Source organism: Liolophura sinensis, chromosome 1 (assembly GCF_032854445.1).
Source record: "Liolophura sinensis isolate JHLJ2023 chromosome 1, CUHK_Ljap_v2, whole genome shotgun sequence".
NCBI lineage: Eukaryota > Metazoa > Mollusca > Polyplacophora > Chitonida > Chitonidae > Liolophura > Liolophura sinensis.
In genome coordinates, this window is record NC_088295.1 from 90,141,611 (window position 1) to 90,148,140 (window position 6,530).

The following is a 6,530-nucleotide window of genomic DNA, read 5'->3' on the forward strand; positions in this document are numbered from 1 at the left end:
TACAGAAGTAACAAGAAAGTGCATGATCTGTGGAAGCGCTCTGTGATTAAAGACATCTGCTTGGCATAAGACACTGGGAACCAAGGATGTGAACCCAAACACATTTATGCTAATATATTAATTGTATTCGACAAGATCATTCTTATATATATTAAGCTAGTCGGATATGATGGAGTGGTGCCTAGAAACTGTTGGAACCCATCGACATAGAGCTTCCGTGTATATAGTCTTGTAAAGTTGAATTTGTTGTAAAGTTGTATTTGTTGTAGAATGGCAAAAAGACATGTACCGGTAATGTATACGTCGAAATTCCTGGTATTTCGAAGTCCTATTAGACCTAAAGCTTCATAATACAGACTGATTTTAGAGTTACGTCTTTTTACATTTTAAAGATCAAAGGGTAGAATATGCATACGCAGTGAAATACTGAAACTCTTGAGGCTGGTTTAATATCAGATTACATGTTAAGCTTAGTATTATAGTATTCCTCGACGCCGCACAATAGAGCTTCCGGACAGTGCTATGATATTTGCTATTATCGGAGCCCACATCTCTGCACTTGCAGCGGGTCAAATTGCAGGGTTTATTTTTGGTACTGAGAAAAAGAGACATTACCAATCTGCAAATAGGTGTACCGGTTATAGGTCTATATATGATGCCTCCGTGATTTCGTTAAACCGGTTTAAAACACTGACCCTGCGTAATACCCCTAAGATGCGTATATGCAAGGTCCAGGAACATGACTTCCGCAGTATCCAGTGATGACTGATGACGTCATATTTACCTGCACAAACATGTGCTACTAAATGTACATGCACATCACTTTTGATGGTTACTTTTGATTTACGCCGCCAGCTGTGTTTAAAGTAGACGGAAGTGATTTACAGTGTGGTGTTAAAAAGATAACAGATTAACAATTCGTTAATCGCTAAACTATGTTTATTGGTACAGTAGACAAGAGATAGCTCACATCTTGTAAGTCAGTGTCTTGTCCTGTTAGCAACATCCTGTGAATAACAAACGCGCATCGCGATACTGTAAGCTTTTGTACGGTTGATATATCCAGGTGTATATCTGTGCTTTACATGATGAGATAAATACAACTGTATGTACCACTCCTGATGTGTTATTCAGTTTTTTTTTTTGCATTGATAAATACTTGCTGCTATATAATCCTAGAAAAATGCATATTCAGTTCGCGGTTGTATTATACGTTGGTATACTGATGGCATTGTTGCCCAGGTTTGAAAATGGTACTTGTTGCTGCCTGGCTTGGTGCTCAGCACTAAGAGGTAATAGCAAGGAAACAGGACTGGTTATCCCTCACTGGTATCTCTATTATGTTACTGGATGGGGTGTTTTGTGTTTTCTGACATCCTCGAGATACTTCGTTGGCGTCATGGACTCGCTCTATCATAAGAAGACACGGAACACATGTACACTCTCACCTAATGGCTATTTATTTAGTTTATTGGATGAGTGTTTTACACCGTACTGAAGAATATTTCTCTTTTATGACAGCGGCCAGCATTGTTTTGGGAGGAAACCGAGCGGAGCCCGGAGGGGAACACACGACCATCTGTAAGTTGCTGAGAGGCCTTCCCAAGCACGGCCGGGAAGGAAGCAGCATGAGCTGGGCTTGAACTCTCAGCTACCGCATTGGTGAGGGGTTCCTGGATCATTCGCCGTGCTAACGCCTTCGGCCACGGAAGCTCCCACACTTAAGAACTGCGCGTCGTCATATGACTTAAATATTGTTCGACTTAAAACCATATACGTATGGTGGCATTATTTTAATTATCAGATGAAGGAAGTGGTACCACATTATATGGTTACATCGCCACGATATGACTGAAATATTGGCATTACGGCGTAAAGTAAAAATAATTCATTCCCCTACTGGTGACAATCCAGGCATAGTGAGATGGAAAGACACAGACGGATAGTGTTATGGGGGATTTTTAGTATAAAAGAATTCTGCTGATGACAACACTACATTCTGTGATATATTATACATGTACTAGCTCCTGTCCGGCTTAAGCACAACGGAACACATGCCAGGCTGTTGTACACGTACAAAGTTCAGTTTACATATGTACATATACACGCAGATCTAACCCTAGAGAAGAATGAAGCTTTAAACACAAGATCCAACATTGAACAGATAGGTTTGTTCGAGAAATATATCAAAGATATACCCACGAGACTTCAATCAAAGTAACCTCTCAAATACCAATGTACTTGGTAGTGTAGAATTTAAAGTCGTCTTAACATAAAAATGTTAAGTTACAGATCGATCACATTAATCATCAGTCAGGGTTAATTATTATTCACATTTTCATGAAGGCACATTAAAGTAGCATGTGTAAGATAAGTGACTATCCAATTTTCGATTTATATGTACATGCATGGCGGCATTGTTTAGAGAGGTAGTCACTATAGCGGATAGTTTATGACTTAAATCCTTGAACAATGAGGTTCCAAGTTCGAACCCAGCTCCCGCTTTTCACCGATCGACTCATGTAGTTTCAGTATAATGGGAAGGTGAGGGCTGTCAACATACTCATGTATAGTGTCTCCTCCAGCACTATTAGGCCCAAAAGGTCCGCATTGGGACCGACGAGAAACCAAAAAGCAAAAAAAAAAAAAAAAATACAGAAAGATTGAAACAATGTTGAAAACTCAGCTCAATGGAAAAACATTCACTGCAAGGCCAACTGTTGTATGTAGTTTTCATTGCCACGAGAAACCTAGCCTATCGCTTCAACGGACGGCCCGACCGAAGTTAACCCACCGAAGACCCCAGAGTCAATCCTGAGTTGCCTATACTGTAGTCAGAATGAACCCATTGCGATGTGTCTGAAATATTGTTGTCAACGAAATAAACACAAAGCTCACCTGTAAGCACTCATCCGTTACAGTATCACTGTCGGTTGTTTTATGTCCAACTCTCGTAAGAGTAGTCACCCTTAGACCAAAGCAGACTTAAACATGTACAGGTAGGCAGTTCCTATCATTTCCAGAAATTAAAACTATATACACTACTGAGCTGACAAATGTCACAAATATTGTCCGCATATATCTAGATTTCCGGAAACTATTTATGCTAGTTGTATGTAGATTACATGCTTCAATCCCATCATTCAAAGATTACCTCACTTTTACCTGAGTCTCCTTGGGAATTGTTTCATACAGGCGACATTAGAAGTTTTGTATACGTTTCTCTGTTTTCTACGCAAACCATCACGCGATGGACTTCACAACTGACGAGTGTATCAGTTGCCGAGGATCCAGATAATTGCAGTGTCGAGTATCGACAATTGCGTAAGAAAATTATAGACCTAACCATTTTTGTCAGCGTGAGATACCTTCAACATGCTGAACCTACATTCACCAAAAGTGATGACAGAAAAGCCGTTTCTGAAAAACAAATTGAACTGGCACAGCATTATGGTTAACTGCATTGTAAATGAAAGAGCCTACTGACCGGTAAGCCAAAGTAAACAATATTCCCGTAGAATTTTTTTAACTGTATATTCCCAGTTAATATATTTGTTAATTTATTCTTTACGTTTTTGCCCAACCAAGGTTATTTCCATTACATCAAGTCTGTAAGGTTTATGAATGTTGTTAACTCTGCAAACATCACCAAGTTCAGAAACATTGTGCACAAAGCTGTATACATAGCGGAGGCTTCAGCACACAAAACACCATGGTTACCCCTGTCAAGCTAGGGTCAATGGCTTCTGTACACTGATGGCGAATTATGGGACCAACCCTTACATAATTGCCCTATCAACGCCACAGGTGTAGGAAGGAGCCGGTCATATTGTGATCCTATGGTGACAATAATTAACTCTCTATCATATCCAGTCAGCTTGCTGTTGGTGGAACTCGGTCACTTATCGTAATCTGATCCAAATCACCGTGACTGAATTTGTCCCTGTGTTTGCAGTCCCTGGAAATCAGAGCTACATGTACCTATAAGATTGCCATAGTTGTCTAAATATGTCCCTGATTGTTGTTCTTGGAACTAAGCTCGAGGTGCTTGTCAGCCAACCAGGCAATCAATAACTTGTGACAGTTAGCCGTTGATTCATTCGTCTGACCAATAAACGATTGATGCTAAATTAACTTAGCATTTGCAATGATCATTTAAGAGTAAGACAACGAATAATGTAACCTTAGTTATTTCGGAAAGGGTACGGAAACATACCTAATCGCCCACCGCTGTTTTGTTGTGACGTGATTAATAACTATAAATTAAATTTTAATCTGGAATTCTAACAAGGCCATGTGATACGCCATGTTAGAGAAACCGGAAACACGATAGCGCGTCAGTCGTACCCCACGCTCATGTGACGTTCGCGTTACTTCAGCGGGAACAGTCGCGCTCTCGGGATGTACAAGTAACTCGTGTCTGATTGGTTAAACTTGATAACAAGGTGGCTCTTTCGATTTTCGCCATGTGTGCTAATTTCCTTCCTTTGAACTGCGATACCTCGGTTATGCAACATCACGAACATAAAATAAAGTATACTTTTTAAACTTTTTGTGTGAAACTTTATCGATGCATATAATTTCGTCTCATTGTGTCTATTGTGTCTATTAAGATGAATAGTCAAAGTTAATCATTCAAACCTTTATCGACATTTTCGTCCTGAAAACAAATATAATGGTTAATATTTAAGAACATTCACAAGATAACAACATGACATGTCATAAACGGTTCTATCAAGATCAAATTCGAAACATTGAAAATTTAGGTGAGCAGCCAGTATGACTCTGGGATATGGTCCACTGGGCTGGGTCACTATAAATAAACTGGAAAAATATACCTTTTTTTCTGTTGTTCTGGGACGCTGGAAGCAAAACGCTCGACCTACAATGCATTCAGCTAAACCAAGATTGTTTTATTTGAGTGGTTATATTCATGTAAAGGAAGTTTAAGCTGTATCTACGTGCATACCTTACAAAACGAAGCCTGTGGATTCAAAGATCATCTCAGAACATCTGAAGGTGCCACCAATTATAGACTGCTCGTAGAACCTCAATACAAATTACATCTATTCGCAAAAAACGAAAATATATTTGTGAATGTTGGATGTTGGCTGTATTTTGGAGAAAATTATCGTGTACATGTATTACGGGATCAACCTGCTGTAACATAGCCGTCCATGATTGTACTGAAGATGAACATTCACCAGCTCTTTGACATGCTTTAACGCGATAGTAGCATTGCTTTTTTAGTACATTCATTCCTTGTCCTGCACACAATCGGACAGTGTATTCTGACAGAAAATATTAATGAAGCTAATGAATGGTACATGAATTCAGTGGACAATAATGCCTGTGTCACGGTGCAGGCGTAACAGAAGATCTGTTATCCAGGTTAACGGATTCACAGGGCCCCCTACTAATGTGAAGATAAAGCGGACGCGCTGAAGCGTGCCGTGTGCTCCTGACAGTGGTTCAAACCTGAGCCCGAGCAAATCTGACCTCCGGCCAGGACTGATACGCGAAGCACCACAAACGGTGACTAATGTAAGGCGTTATACTGTACCTTATTACATATAGCTGATTCAGACGAATCCCATTGGAATACTCTAAACCCAGTCTGCTACTCTGTGAATGGATCAGATGAGTCTAGGAGAGCAAATAGGGCAGTGAGTAACAGTGTTTAGTTTGCAAATTAGCGGTAACAGTTTACAACAGTTAATCAGTTCATGATGATGTACTTGTGGATCCTTATCTTTTTTCAGTCCGTTGGTAAGTAACTATTATATTTGCAATGGTTATTATTTGGAATATTTGGACGACTTGAAATTATTTTCACTTTGGTTGACCGACTGATAAAGGGCTGACACCGTTATTGATAATATATGAGCGTACAAATGCGTATATGTAATAGACCCATAGTGCTGCATATCCTGGTACACAACTTGAAAATAAATGCAAATATTTAGGACTGCCATCTCGTGCACAAATCAATTTTTATTCACATCAGTAGACCCACATATCATTTTTTGCCTGATTGTTAGTGAGCTCAGTAAAGCAATGGGTATACGTGGACATGGGTGAAAGGAAGTACACAGCTGTACAGCTGACTGGCGTGAACCATATGACCATGTTACGGCAATGTGTTAGCAGATATAGATAACCAAGCACAATGAAGCTTTGTATGTTGTTTTATGAACACATCTACCATGCTACATGCATATCAACTGACTATATTTAGTGTGTATGTATGTATGGTTTATGTGCGAACACATTCCACTAAATATATGTATAAACATAAACATCCACCACGCCACCTTACGGCAGGCTTTTTGTTTTATTTCCTGGTTGAGTCAGTACTGAACTTCCTTGTTATATTACAAAACAATCGATGGCCGACTGTGTAACAGGTCGACATTAGAGGGAACGGTAAAGTCAGACATACTTGAACAACGACCTGGTTCAAACAAATTAAAGCAGCTTAGTTTCAGTAATAATAGAGACCCATGCCGATTTTGCAGATTTGAAACGAT